We start from the raw sequence: 16,313 nt of genomic DNA, 5'->3' as shown, positions 1-16,313 counted from the left end.
GGCAATATCAGTAGGTTCAGTATATTTTGTGCTATTTTGCACTAGCTCAGAGCATATCTGCGAATTGCCACTTAGATTCTTGACAGCTAAAGAAGGCTTTGTGGTTATCTTTCGAATCCTTGGCTATTTTTCTTTCGAAGTTAGCCTTCGATGATTTTATGAAGGACCTTAGTTTCTTACTGATACTGATCAGGGATGTTTTTCCTTCTTGGGATTTGCTTTTTTTCTGAACTAGTTTCCTCCTTCTGTTGTATAACCTGTTTATGGCAGAAGTCAACCAGACAGGTTTCCTTCTCTTAGGGGAGTGAGTCTTGTTCTTGCTAGGGATGACATGATCCATGCATCCTTGTAGGTGCTCATAGAGTGCAATTGTAAAGGATTGTGCATCTTGGGCAGTGTTATCCTTTAGCGTGGGGGCTGTGAAACTTACCACCTCTGCCTTAAGTAAGGTGAAGTTTGCTTTAGAAAAGTTTTTCACTGTGGTTTCCTTGGCTGCAGTTGGTGGTGGGGTGTGGACATCCAGGGTGATTAGTTTATGATCTGATCTAACCAGTGACAGGTTGACCTCCAGTACGGAACACCTGTCACCCATGTTGGTGATGACCAGGTCTAATATGTTGTGGCCTCTGGTAGGGGAGTTTACCAGCTGATCCAGGGCATTTGAGTTGATAAATTCCAGGAAGCACTAAGCCTGGGAGTTTGTACTCAAGTAGTTTTCCCAGTTAATGGTAGGGTAATTGAAATCTCCCAATATCAGGGTGTTCGGCAGGACCTTCATGTTTTCCAGTGTCTCCAGAAAGGCAGAGTGGTGGTCCTGGGTCATGGAGGGTGATCTGTAGCAGGCTACAATTTGCATTGCAGATTTGCCCGATGTTAGTTGCACATGGATGATCTCAGAGGTATCATGCTGCGCCACTAACCTGGAGGTGTGAGTATCCTTGATGAATATGGATACACCCCCTCCTTTTGTGTTTCGGTCCATGTTCTGTGGCCAAAATGTGCGGTATGAGTTGTAGCCCAGTAATGCTGGAGTGCTCTCTGGAGCCTTGAACCAGGTTTCAGTTACTGCACAGATGTCGATGTGCCCCATACTTAGGAGTGCTTCGAGCACATACATTTTGAGATTTAAACTCCTGGCATTGAGTAGCATAACCCTCATTTTTTTACTTGTGCTGTTTATGGTGGTGTGTTTGAATTTTGTGCCTTGCCTAAAAAGGCACTATGGGGGCAGCACGTGCCTTGGCCAGTAATCTAAAGCCAAGGGGTGACACGTGCAAGTCATCTCTTGTGAAGCAACGCGGCTTATTGAGCATGTCATCCCAGCCTGACGGACACCGGATCCCCTTTGAATGACACCCGAAGCTTAGCCAATTGTTGAAATTGATAATTTTTTCTTTATACTGAGGTATCATTCTTGGTGAGAGCAGGATGCTACTCAGGGTCAGGGTCATACCCGCCTGGGCTACATGATCAGAGAGCTCTTCCATGTCTCTTTTCATATAGTCCGGGGAGGTACATTTCAGGTCATTCACACCAACATGAATAATGACAGAGTCATATTTGTACTTGTTCTGGAGTGACCTGAGTGCTTGTGATATGTGGCAGATTCCGGCTCCCGATAGGCAGCTAACAGTAACCTTCTACTTTTCCAGCCTAGTGACTGGGGTGTCAGTGTGCCTGACTATTGAGTCACCTATTACTAGTGTATTAGGTATGTTATTTCGCCTTAAGGGCTGTGATTGTGCGGCACACTGATTTTGTGTTTTATGTGTTGTCTGGTTTGTGACGGGATGTGCAGGTTTTGTGGGTGTCTGCTTTGGAGCTCCCTGATGCTTTTGCAGGTTTTTATTTAGAGCCTCTGAGTATGATTTTGTGTATTTGTGTACTTTTTGCCAGTGCTGGTTTAGTAGGTCTATGTGAGGCTGTAGGTGTGATGCATGTGTTAACCTTCTCCTCATGACTGCTTGTTCCAGTCTTGGGTGGAGAGACCTTAGCCTCCAGTTTGGCTGTATAATTGCATCTCTCGCATATGTTAGTGTTTTGTGGTAGGAGGAGAGGGTTGTCTGTGTACATGAGGCAGTTGTAAGATTGCCTCAGGATACCCAGATTCACCAGCTGGACTGGAGAGTACACCTGAAGTTGCCCTTTGGTCATGCCTGAATAGTAGGTTGAGCTGCTTAGTCGCTTGGTTGGTGAGGGGTGGATAAAGAGCCTTGCCCTGCTGGGCAGTTAAGTGTCGTATTATATTAGTGCTTGCTATTAGGTCAGAGCAAGTGCTGGACTGTAGGATGCTTTTTGAGTGCTTAGGTTGAGAGTTAGACTAGTTTCAACTGAAAAACTGAAGAGGAGAATTAGTGGAGCCGGGAATAATTTAACCCTAGCTAACCAGTTTGCTATCCTTACCCCTTACAGGCCTGCATTTAGTTGTCTTAGTTTAGTTACATTAGTAAAATGGGGGGTGATGTCAAATGCCCTTGCCAGAGCCAGATAGACTGCATAGTCTAAGTGACCATTGCCCACAACCTCTGTGACTCTCTCAAAGAAGTCATACAATGTAAGTAAATATGATCAGTCTTAGAAAACCAAACTGTTGAGGGTCAAGGTAAATCATATTTTTGACATCACATTTTATGAAGTCAGATGTAAAGAAGTCTATGGCTTTGCAGATTAGATTAGTTAGACTGATAGATCCTTAGTCTCTCAAGTGTGTGATGGGGCCTCCCTTATAAAAGGCCATTACAATTATCCATACTTCAGGGACATACGATGTCATTAAACTTAAGGTAAACAATTTTAGAAGGGATTCCTTGAGGGCACACTTGTCAGAATTTATTAGGTATCAAAGTATTTTGTTTGCTCACAAAAAAGTAGTATTTCTGGATTTTGAAAGTACAGTTAGGGCATGTTCCTTTAAGGTCTTACTTGATGTAAAACATTCAGGGATTTGCAAAATTTTCAAGGCTGTTTCCTGGGTAAAATTTGCCCTAAACTTATCTGCAAAGACATTTGCTATGTCCTTTTTAGGTGCTGTTTCTTAATATTCTGATATAATTAAAGGAAGACCTATAATTGTCCTTTGGGATGATAATTCCAGTCTGTGTTTAGCTTTGCTCTTCTGAATATAGTTTTTATTGTTTGCCGATTCTTTTGATATAATGTTTTGTCTAGGCAAATTTTCATTTATTATATAACTTTAGATGTTTTACTTTGTTATGCAGCTTATTTATACTTGTATACCACCAGGGTGGTCTGTTTTTGAATTTTCCAGTATATTCTGTTTTGGTAAGGACTGACATGCCTAAGCACTTTTCCAGATGTAAGTGGAACTCTTTTGCATGGGGGCTAGTGATATTACTAGAAAACTTTTAAGAGCTCAAGAAGGAGTTTGAGTAAGTTTGTTCTTCTAAAGTAATTAAATCCAGATTTGTTCATGAGGATGGAGGAATGTCTGATACTGTAAAAGGAATATGACTAGTTTATGGACAAATTTAACCGGAGTTGGGGACAGTATAGGCAAGGTACATAAGGAAGCTATAAGGACAAGATCCAGAATATTTTGCAGCCCCCCCCCCCCCAATGGCTGGTTAGGTATCTGTTGTACTGATTTCATTAAGTTCAACCTTTGAGATATAAGTGAACCAGTTTACCAATGGATAGTTAAAATAACCCAATAAAAATATTTTTCATTATGGGTATTTAAGAAAGCACTTTTAGAAATATCTAATGGTTATCTGAGGATATGTGAGGTATCTTATAATTGTCAATAAATTGATAATTTGTTTTCTTTAGGGTAAGCTGGAGTTCATTGATTTCTGTTTGAGGGTCTGAGGAAATCTGTACAGAGGTGGTATGGTTTCTGACAAAGATGGAAACCCCACATAGTTTCATTCAGGCCTGAATGGGAAGTGCTAAACCAGGTAAGGAGGGAATGATATCTTCACAACTAAACCATATCTCAGTTACAAAACACACATGGATGTGTTCAAGTTACAGGAGAGCCTTAAGCTCCAACAGTTTGTTATTAAGGCTGTTGGCATTGAGAAGAACAACCTTGAAATAGTTTTATTTGGGATTTGCTGTAACTTTATTTTTGCCTGCTAAATGGAAGCAAAGCTCTCTTCACCAAAGGCTGGCCTAGATAGCCAAGAGGAGAAGCTAAACACTTGCACCGCACCACACTCATCACATAGTCCTTTAAACCTACACCACCAAAAGACACACACACAGAAGCACAAAACACATACCTACATTCGCGGAAGCTCTCAGTACAAATCTGCCCAAACAGCAGAGACCTCCAAAGCAGAAATGCAAGCAACCTCCACCCCCCCAACACAACCCAAATGACACATAGCCCACATACTCAGTGTGCCACTCAACTACAGCCCATAAGGCATAATGTACCCAACACTCTAGTCATAGGTGACTCTATAGTCAGACACACTAATGTTCCACTCACCAGGCTAAGCAAGGAAAAAGTTACTGTCAGCTGCCTGTCAGGTGCCAGGATCCACCACATAATGCACACACTCAGGTCACTCCACAACAAGTACAAATATGACTCTGTCATTGTCCATGTTGGTGAGAATGACCTGAGACGTACCTCCCTGGACTACATGAAAAGAGACATGGAGGAGCTCTCCGATCTTGTAGCCCAGGCTGGTATGACCCTAGCCCTGAGTAGTATCCTGCCATCACCCAGAATGACACCACAGTACAAGGACAAAATGATTGACTTTAACAACTGGCTAAGCTTCTGGTGTCATTCTAAGGGAATCCAGTATCTGTCTGCCTGGGATGACATGATCAACAGACCACACTGCTTTGCCAGAGGTGGCCTGCACCTGTCGCACTTGGGATTCTGGATACTGGAAAAGGCTCTTGCCACCCCTATAGTGCCTTTTTTAGGCAAGGTTCAAATGACAAATTCACCATCGTAACAGGTACAAGCAAGCAAAATCTGAGGGTAATGCTACTCAATGCTAGAAGTCTAAACCTCAAAATGCACTCACTCGAGGCACTCCTTAAAATGGAGAACATTGACATCTGTGCAGTGACAGAGACCTGGTTCAAAGCTCCAGAGAGCACCCCTGCATTACCAGGTTATAATTCATGCCACACCTTTCGGCCACCAAACCCAGACAGAAACACTAAAGGTGGAGGCGGGTCCATATTCATTAAGGATATCCACACCTCCAAGCTAGTTGCTCAGCATAATGCATCTGAGATTATCCAAGTTCAACTAACTCTGGGCAAAACCACAATCCAGATTGTAGCTTGCTACAGAACCCCCACCATACCCCAGGGTTCCCACTCCTATTTTCTTGATACACTGGAAAATATTAAGGTACAACCCAACACTCTAATAATAGGTGATTTCAACTACCCTACCATTAACTGGGAAAACTACTCATGTACCAACTCTTTTGCTCAATGTTTTCTGGAAATCATCAATTCCAATGCTTTGGATCAGCTTATCCACACCCCCACCAGGGGCAGCAATATCCTAGACCTGGTCATCACCAACATGGGTGACCGCTGTTCCATACCAGAGGTCAGCTCCTCGTTGGTCAGATCTGACCACAAGCTAATCACCCTAGACATCCACATCCCGCTCCCACCCCCCATTAGGAAAACAACTGTAAAAAATTTCTCCAAAGCCAACTTCACGCTTCTTAAGACAGAAGTGGCAAACTTCACGACACCCATGCAGATGGACAATAGAGGTACGACTGCTGAATCCTACACAAATGCACTTTATAAGCACTTACACGAGTGCATGGATCGTGCTATCCCTAACAGAACCAAGATGCTATCCTCCAAAAAAAGAAGCCAATCTGGTGGTCTTCTGCCATAAACAAACTCTTCAACAGAAGAAAGAAACTGTTGCAAAAAAGAGTAAAATCCCACGATTGGAGGAACTCCCTGGTCAGCCTCAGTAAGAAGCTGAGATCCCTGATAAAATCCTCCAAAGCTAGTTATGAAAACAAAATTGCCACTGATTCTAAAGACACCCACAAAGCATTCTATAGCTATGTCAAAAATCTCAATGGCAACACTCAGATCTGCTCTGAGTTACAGCACAATGACACTAAATATACAGAACCAACTGATATTGCCAACATCCTGGCAGATAGGTTGAGTGCTAACCTTACCCCCCTCTCACCCCCTAAAGGCCCATCTTTATACTGGAAGAATGCAAAGTTCCTGTAATCACAGCTGTACGGGTAAAAACTTCACTCTCCAAAACCAAGAACACAGCATCCATGGGACCTGACAACATCCCAGGCTGCCTTCTACATGAACTACAGAATGAACTGGCACCCCACCTAAGTGCCATGTTCAATCATAGCCTCACCTCAGGCTTTGTGCCCATTGAATGGTGCACCGCGACAGTTATCCCACTCCACAAAGGGGGGGGGGCACAACAGACCCCAGGTACTACCGCCCCATTAGCCTGACAAGCCTCGTCTGCAAGACCATGGAACGTATCATCATGGAACTCATAAGCAAAGACACTGGAGATCTCCAAACTCTGGACCCCACACAGTTTGGGTTTGTAAAAGGCAGATCATGTCTCCTAAACCTGATAGACTTCTTTGAAATAGTCACCAAAGCCATAGATGAGGGTAAGGTGGTTCACACAGTCTATCTAGTACTCACCAAGGCGTTCAACACCATCCCCCACTCTGGAATTATAGATAAACTCACTAAACTAGATATAAATCCCTATGTCACAAGATGAGTTGCCAACTGGCTTACTGACAGAACCCACACCGTGAAAGTAGCAGACTCTAAATCAGACTTCAGACCAGTGACAAGTGGAGTACCACAGGGTTCAGTCCTGGGTCCTCTCCTGTTTGGTACCTACTTCTCTGAAGTACAGGCTAATATAGAAGGTCTTTGGCTAACTAAATTCGCAGATGACTGCAAACTAGGAGCCATAATTGAAACTCCTAACGATGTGGACATCCTACAAAAGGGCCTCACTGAAACAGATGCCTGGTGTCAAAGACATGGTCTTAAGCTCAATGCCAAAAAGTGCATTGTCATCCCCTTTGGTAAAAACTCTGTACCCATGAACTACCACATAGACGGTAGTCTACTTAACACTGAAAGTGTGATAAGAGACCTTGATACACAGGTGGACAGTAGTCTCTCCTTTGATAATCACATCGCCACAGTGGTCAGGAAATCCTTCTACATGGCACACCTCATTACAAAAGGTTTCTCATCCAGAAAAGAAGAGGTCATTGTTCCCCTCTACTCATCACTCATTAGACCCATTATAAACAATGCCCCTTTTGATATGTACCTCACAAGACATCTACAACAACTGGAAAGGCTGCAAAAATATCTCACAAAGAGGATTACTGGCCTCAAACAGATGCCTTATGCAGACCGTCTCAAAAAACTCCAGCTTTACTCCGTCGCATATCGCCTACTCAGAGGCGATCTCTGCCTAACATACAAAGCTATGTCAAACCCAGAGCTGTTGGACATGCTCCACTTAAAGAAATCCCAATCCCTCTGAGCTACACGCTCTAGAGACCTAAACCTTGTCACCACAATAAACAGAACATGCTGGAGGGATAGATTCCTGTCCCAGAGAATTCCCATACTCTGGAACAGACTACCTATCTTTGTCAAACTGTGCTCCTCATTAACACTATTCAAGAAAAATCTTGATGATTGGATGGGTAATAGGAAGTTCACCCCGGGGATCACTTCTGTGGTTCTTCTTGACAGGAGCACAGGAAATAATTTTCTTGGGTGGCGAAAGCCAGGGTACCTTTTTGGCTAGGCTTGTGTAGGCCCTAGGGCGAATAGCCTAGTACCTATGACCTATAAATCATAATGTCCAGTAGCTCTTTTCTGCCTAAAAAACACTATACATACAAATATTATAAGCATGGACATTAATACCTTTCTAGCCTGCCAGTATACCAAAAGTATTTTTTCATAATAAGGTCCAGGCTAGTCTTAAAGATATCTAAATGAGTGCTTGCTTTAATGTAGTTTGTTAGTCTGTTCCATGCAGGTGCTTTCTCAGAGAACCAGTAACTACACTTTGCATTTCTATAGAATCCTCTACATAGCTTGTCTGATGATTCCCTACTACTTTTTGATAACCCCAGACATTCCCAGAGATAGTTGTCTCTAAATGCCTTACATACCTGAATCTCCTCTTAAATATCTATAAGAGACACTGTACAAGTTCAGATATTTTAGACTTTCTTAATAAGTTAAATTTTCACATCCATGGATGCTTTTGGTATATTTCTTCTGTGCTCTTTCCAGTTTACTCATGTTTATTTTCTTATATGGTTTCTGTATTGTTATTCCATACTCAAGTTTTAGTCTAATGTAATTAACAAACAATAACTTCATAATTTCTGATTTCCTAGACTTTATATTTTTTTTATACAACCTATAGTTCTATAACTAACATTAACCAATTAGTTGATATGATTAGAAAAAAACATAGCTAGATCTACCCATATATCCTGGTCCTTAAATGAATCTACAGTTTCATTCTCAGTGTGCCTGTATTAAATATATCCATTTCAATTTATTTCTCCCAAATCTCATATGCTTAGTTTTTTATGTATTTATCAACATATTATTCTCCTGTGCCCAAATGGTCAATTTAGTCAAGTTCTTTTGCAGACATGGTGCAAAAAGGGCATTGGCCATGGAAAAAAATGTGCAGGCCACACTTTGTGAAGCAAGTTGATCTGTTTACCATGTCATCCTAAGATGACACATACTGGCCCCCCAATAATTACACCAAGTCCATTCATACACCCACAAACCCCTTTTTTTACATTTTTGCACATGGGGTCTGGGTGTCACTTTAACAGTGACAATCCTCTAGAGCCAATGTTTACACTACTGGGTGGCTAGCCCTGCTACAGTTGTTCTTCTGTACCACACATATGCATGTACACTCACACCTACTACCAATTTAGAATGTCCAATCCATCTACTGCATGTCTTTGGAATGCGGGAGGAAATTGGAGCACCTGCATGAATACAGCAAGGACATGCAGAGTCCACACATTAGGCATCCCCACTGAGAATCAAACCATAGAACCTCTTGCTGTGAGGCAACATTGCTAACCATTGCTGTACCATCTTGCTTCCACTTTTCCAAATGATAACGAATACATACCAAATTGTTGAAGCCAGTTGTGTTTTTTTTTTTTTTTTGTATTTTAGTATCATTCTGGGTGAAGGTAGGAATCCACTCAGGACAACAATCTTACCTGCATTTGATACATACTTATTGAGGTCCAATATGTTTCCCTGCATGCCTCTCAGTGCTGAGTATTTTATGTTATTCGCATCCACATGGGCTACCCTGATGTTATACTTGTATTTGCCTGGTGTAAGGGACTAAAGTGCCAAGCCCTTGTTACATCATGGATCCTAATACTGTGGAGATAACTGTCATTCTGTCCTCCTTAGCCTCATAAGCATGGATTCAGCATGCCTAGCAATGGAGTCACCAATTACTGTGAGATTTCTGTTTGTTAATACTGTTTTATTGATAGTAAATGGTTTACAGTCTGCAGCATGTTGACTCTTTACTATGTGTGACCTCGATGATGTCATGTCTGTAGGTCTCTGCTGAAGCTTAATGTTACTTGTTCTAGGAGGCTTGGGAAGTGACTTGATGACAACCTCAGTGTTTGTTGGTTTGGCATGTTTGGTATGAATGTTCAGAGATGTGGGTTATAGTATGTGATACTTACAGACAATCTTTTTTGATGAGAGTGGACTCCATGTTGTGCAGATCTTTATACCGCTCACAGATTATAACATATATGTCAAGTAGTATTTCATTAACTGTAATCATTTGACAGTTTCTTCACTAACTAAGAAAACCAACTGCTATGAGGCTGGCAATAGAAGGAATACAAGTCTGCCGGCCACCCATTTCAGCCAGGCAAATCTAGGTCTTATAAGGAAAAGTGTACCAGTATACAGTTAAAAGAATACTCAGTAGTCCTATGTTCAACAAGTCAAAAGGTACAAGGATCTTAAACACAAAAGGCTGTGATAATCAAGATAGAAGCAATGGTAGTAGTAAATAAATAAATAACAAGCCTACAAATAGTTTAAGTAAAAGGAAGGACTAATTGATAGCTATAAACCCATCTGGCTGAATCCTCATCTTCAGGAAAACAAATTGTCTGAAGGGGTCTCATTCCAGAAGGGAGGAATGAGACAACTGAATGTTAGGAGGCAGGTTTTATGCTCAAAGGGAATTGCTGCAAAAACAAACAAAAAAAAAACAACGTATCACCCAAAATTTATACTTAAAGGAGACCTAAAATCTATTTTTTCTCTATCTGTGTTTTCTGAGCTATTTTAATACCTCAGAATCACTCTACCTGCTTCTTATAGCATTTTAATATATTTTCTACAAAATGGCTGCCAATGGACTTGACATATCAATGTGATCTTGTTTTTCTTCAGCATTTCACTTTCCCATAATCCATTTCAAGTCTGCTTTATATGAGTCATGCTGGACATAATGAAGTAGTGGTGTATTCCCATGCCATTGACATATAATGGGATTAGTGTCTATCACTGTCATCTTATATACTGTCTGTAAAAGGGCTGCTTCTTTTATTTCTTAAATGTTCCTCATTTGTGTTTGTCTCAGGGCTTGTTTTTACAGTATACTAAGGAGTTATTCAACTGCAACCCAAAAAAGTCACTAAATTGCAGGCCTTTGCTCTAACTATTATTGTAGTCCAAGAAGAATTGACAGATGCCTCCCCCACAATTTGGTAAATGTGCAGGTACTTTACAAGAATTACAAGAAAAAATATTTTCTGACTTTTCTCTAAAAGTCACAGACATCTTGATACTACATTTAAAAGACTCCTTCCCCCACAATTTAGTAAATATGTAGGTACTTTTCAAGAATTACAAGAAAAAATATTTTCTGACTTTTCTCTAAATGTCACAGACATCTTGATACTACATTTAAGCAATCTTAAAATGTAAAGAAATAAACAACAAGCATTTAATGTTTAAAGCTCTGATGAAGTGCCTGATGTTGGACACAAAAGAGCTTACCCTTTATTAAAATAGTTTTCATTCAGCCATGTGTGGTCCTTGGTATATACGTTTTTATTTTTGTTGCTGAATCTTGTTGTTATACTGGACCTTTACTGCCCATGTGGTTAGCTTTTGCTGTTTTGGCATTTCAATACTGTGATGAATTTGTCAAAAGAGGTGACAACTGCATCTGAACCATTGACCCAATTAATTGCTCTGTTTTGTTGCAAAAGGCATGGCTACATTAGAAGCTGTTGTGAATCAGTGTATATTCTCTTTTTTTCCACAAAAAAGACAGTGGAAAACAGTGTCACACTGCTCTGTCTTTTTTACAGCAGCTGCTGTGCTCAAAACATCAGCAGGAGTAATTGCCTATAAAAGATTGTCAGAAGTACCTGGCTACACGTTTTTCTGTGTCTGTGGTATGTCATGTAGGCATAGACAAATTCCTCTGCAGATTATGTGAGAAGTCAAGCTTAAAAAAAGTGGGTGATCTTTCCCTTCCTTTGATTCCAAGGCAAGGAAATTAAAGTTTTATAAGATACAAGCAGGTTTATGGTACTTATACCATAATGTAACCATATTCTAAGGAGAAAAGCAACCTACAATTTGAGTTAAAATGCAGGAGAAGGTGGAGATTTCCTTTGTCAAGAAAGGAATAAATCAGTGAACAGATGGGAATTGACAGATTGATGTATTAGATCAGAATGTGTATGTGTGTGTGTGTGTGTGTGTGTGTGTGTGTGTGTGTGTGTGTGTGTGTGTGTGTGTGTGTGTGTGCAAAAAATTGCAAAACAAGCGGTAATACATGCAGTGAATGCTGTGCTACTTTTTAATAGGATATCTGGTTCAGAGCCCATTTCAAAAATGTCAAAACTGCTGAGAAAATGGTACATTTAAGGAGGCTGGATCTTCTCAAACACTGCATAAATTTGTTGAGATGAATGTGAGGTATAGAAAGATCTGTTAAGCTAATGAAAATAAATGTATATGTTCTGTAAGGAAACATTTCTGTTATCCTCCAACATGTTATTTATTTCATAGTCATGCTGTGACTTCACCACTGTTCACTGCAACTCCAAATATCCAACTACTTGTCTAATAAAGAAAATCTATAAGAATGCAAAATGTTGCCTTTATCAAGAGCATAACTTTACTACCAACAGTTTGCAGTCTGACAGGAATATTAATTCTGTAAATGAAATATTTTAAATTTTTTAATTTGTGATTCCATTTTGCAGCACAATTTTACAACCTCAGCTTTGTAGCTGGACAGACATTAGCAACACAAATTGTCATTTAGTCAGTTAGCTGGTTGCTAAATAAAAAGCTGGATAATTAATGCTGATGTAATCTATTTCAGTCCACCACAGGATTTTTTTTTTCTGTAGCAAAATATTTCACTCAAAACTTTTGGGAAACAAAAACTTGCAGAGCTGAAAATCTACTGTGTTTATTTTGCCAAACTGCCAAGTGTAGCTCAGAAATTCTTGCTCAGCAGAAAAACGTCTGAGTGAATAATGTGAATAATCATATACTCCAATGTTTTTGTAGGCAAGAACTGTACAAATGGAGACTAATGCCTTCAGGGGAAACTGGTAATACATTTCACAAGTCATAGCTGTTTGCTTTCTTTAACCTATGACATATTAATTACCTTCACAATTTCTTTTTTTTCATTCCACAAAATGTAATTTGGCCATTTCTTTGTCTCTTAGCCCTGAAAGCAGCCAGGTAATGTTAATGGAACAAGGACCCTATTCCATGATCCACATAGTTTGGGAGGAATGAAAGCATCTAGCTGCCAACAGCAGGGGAAATACTGACTTTGCAGGAAAAAAAGGGTTAATAATTCAATACTAATAGCAACAATAAATCAAAATCTTAATGTATGTAAAAGTAGTTTTGTTTTTCACTCAGATGATATCCAGAGTTTCAGGACAGATATTCAGATTAAAGAGGAAGCATATCTTTGGCTGATCAGTGGAACTGAGAAAACTGGCAAACCAGGACAAAGGACTATTAAGCTATATGAATTCTTGAAGGTAAAAGTTCCAGCTGTATGTTAGAATCGACAGAGGCCTTACTTCAGCTCTGATGACCAGATACAGTTAATGGACGTGGGTACTGAAGAAGATGGCTGGGGTGGGTGGGGGTGGGAAGGATTGCATGAAATCAGCTCTCCTATTCCAGTGGACAGTGGTGGTTGGGTCTGTCTGCTTAAGTGCCACCTATCGAATGAACAGTCATTGGCTCAAACATGGAGACAGGCAAAGGCGCTGATACATACCAAGGACTGCACTGCACTCTTGCCAGGACACAGGTACCTGAAAGCATCCACCTAAATACAGCCCACTACTGCAAGCCTTGGTTAGGAAATGTGCTTGTCAGCACCCAGAGAGTGAAGGGATCAGCTAATTAGAAAATTGTGAGTCAGCCATAAATGATAGCCTAACCATTTCACTGCCTTACATAGACAGATGTGTCCCAAAGGAAATCTTTACTGTCAAGTGGGAGATGCTCACAGGTGGTGCTATACAATGGCGGCATGTGGGCACTAAGCTGCTGAGGTGACACTTGAATGGGGTTAGAAGGTTAAAGCTATCAAAATCAAATGTTAAAGGTAAAGGTGAAAATAGAATGTGAAAAAGCATGCTAGTAGAAAGCATAGCATGTTGATCTCACACAGCCAGAAACAGAAATACAGGGAAGTTGCCCATTCAAAAAAGTATCCATGCTGCATTATATATTTAGCTACATTATGGTTCAATCATGAAATGAAAGTTATGTAGCTATTATCTGGTTTCAAGCTTTCAGCTGCTTTTGCTGCAAAATGAACCTTTTAAGAGCTACCTGCATTTTCTCCATTTATGCCACTTGATCTTCAATAATTGATTGTTCTGCCTAGTACCATGGCCCAGATGCCTTCCTGCCTTTTGTGTCTGCACAATTAGCACTTTTAAATATTCCTGTCAAGAACTGATCCAGTAGTTCCAATCTGTTCAGTTAATCCCAACTCACAGTATAAATTGTTCAGTTATGAGAAGCTGGACTGTAGAGTCCAACTTGCAACTTGTTCCACCTTTTAAATGCACCAAACTTTTAACTCTTCAGGCCATGTTACTGGCTTTCATAGTATGCCAGCAGTTCACACAGCTGCATTTTATCATGAACCAGAGAAATACTGTGCTAAAAGTAAGTCTGTAAGAAATAAAGTAAAATTCATTAATGAAATCACACTTAAGCACATTCATAATTAAAGCAGTCAAGACTCAGAACTGGCAACAAACTTGCAATTCACCATTAAATAACTTTCAAAAAGTAATGTGATCAAAGTCATGTGACATTGCACTAAAAATGTAATGTGTGTGTGTGTGTGTGTGTGTGTGTGTGTGCGTGTGTGCGTGTGCGTGTGTGTGTGTATATATATATATATATATATCAATAAATGAAATGAATGCTACAAATGTAAAAATATTTGAACAGTATGCTTTTGTCATACACAACATTAAAAGGTATAATTTTACAGCTGCATATTGATATATTCTCATTAAGTCCTGTGTGTGTGTGTGGGGGGGGGGGTGGAGAAGTGTCTAAGTTGTCTAAGTTTAGCAGCCACATGAGGTCCCTGGATTCTGCCCTGGTTTCCCAGGGACCACCTCTGGTATTTATAGGAACATTGCCCAATATAAAAAACTTAAAGCCTGAGGTCTTACATATATAGAAGTGCTTGTAAAGTGAGTTTGTTTATTTTTGATAGCAATGTCATGCATGCACTCATAAATTCACCTGCTTAATGTTCTTACAGTTATTGATTATTGGTTTCCATTGCTGTGCTTTCCAATTTGCTTTATACATATACATATATATCCCACATTGGTAGTTGTTTTAAGTAATAGTATCAATAGGTAAAAATGATGGGGACATATCATAAATCAACCCTATCTTGGGAACTAGCCATCCTTCACATAACTGATTTAAAATTCTCCAAATTGAAACTACATATCCTTATTACTTTGTGTTTATTAATAACCAGAAATTGGCTAGATCGTACAAAAATATTATGGAATGGTTTTTGCAGCTATGGCAACAACGAAAGATTCATCGTGAGGAATGTAAAGTAATGGCTTTATTATCAAAAATATTGGAAATTACTTTTTGAGCTTATTTTGGAAACTTCACATAACGGTGTATGGCTCTTATATATGTGTCAACATTTATTCAATTTGTTAATCTAGAACCCCATTTCCTTAACACATTTCCTGTCACATGGACATTCTACTTATAATTCATGAAGAAAGGCTTAATTTATACAATGATATGCTCATTTCTTTTTTTGCTTTAGTAGCACTTGTGTAGGTAGTGTAAATAGTTGTTTGTCTTTTTGAGATTGTGTTTGGTAGTTTTTAAAACTATGATAGGGAACAGGAACCACCTCCAAGGAAACTCGTACACGAAAGGAGAATTAAAATCCTTTATTCCACAGTAGTGCAGTTATGCAGTTAAGCGCTTTCAACTGGAACCCAGTCTTCTTCAGAACCATTTGAAAATGCACATAACCTCATATATATAATCAGAGCAAGTCAATCAAATTAAAAAAGTCCACCAAAACTCTTAAAGATAAAGCACTCATAAAACAATACATCCTAATACTTCCTACTAAAGTGACAATGCTATTACATTAAAAAACATCAGTAAAAAGGAAAAAAAGAAGGAAAAAATACAGTGACATAATATACCTCTGCAAATAACCTAAACAATACCACATATCAAAAATAATTATACATTTCAATAATAATAATTGTAAACTAATGACACATAACCAAGTTACTAGAATGTGCCCCATAATAATTATAGTAACTCCTAAGTAAACGAAATATGTATATATGTTGTTGTTGTATCTGTCCTATCCCAAATGTAAAATGACAATATTGTCATTTTACATTTGGGATAGGACAGATACAACAACAACATATATACATATTTTGTCTATTTAGGAGTTATTATAATTATTATGGGGCACATTCTAGTAATTTGGTTATGTGTCATTAGTTTACAATTATTATTATTGAAATGTATAATTATTTTTGATATGTGGTATTGTTCAGGTTATTTGTAGAGGTACATTATGTCACTGCATTTTTTCTCCTTTTTACTGATGTTTTTTAATGTAATAGCATTGTCACATTAGTAGGAAGTATTAGGATGTATTGTTTTATGAGTGCTTTATCTTTAAGAGT

The sequence above is a fragment of the Protopterus annectens genome, chromosome 2.part0 (assembly GCF_019279795.1).
Source record: "Protopterus annectens isolate FY-2018-M chromosome 2.part0, PAN1.0, whole genome shotgun sequence".
NCBI lineage: Eukaryota > Metazoa > Chordata > Ceratodontiformes > Protopteridae > Protopterus > Protopterus annectens.
Note: the sequence above shows the minus strand (reverse complement) of the source record.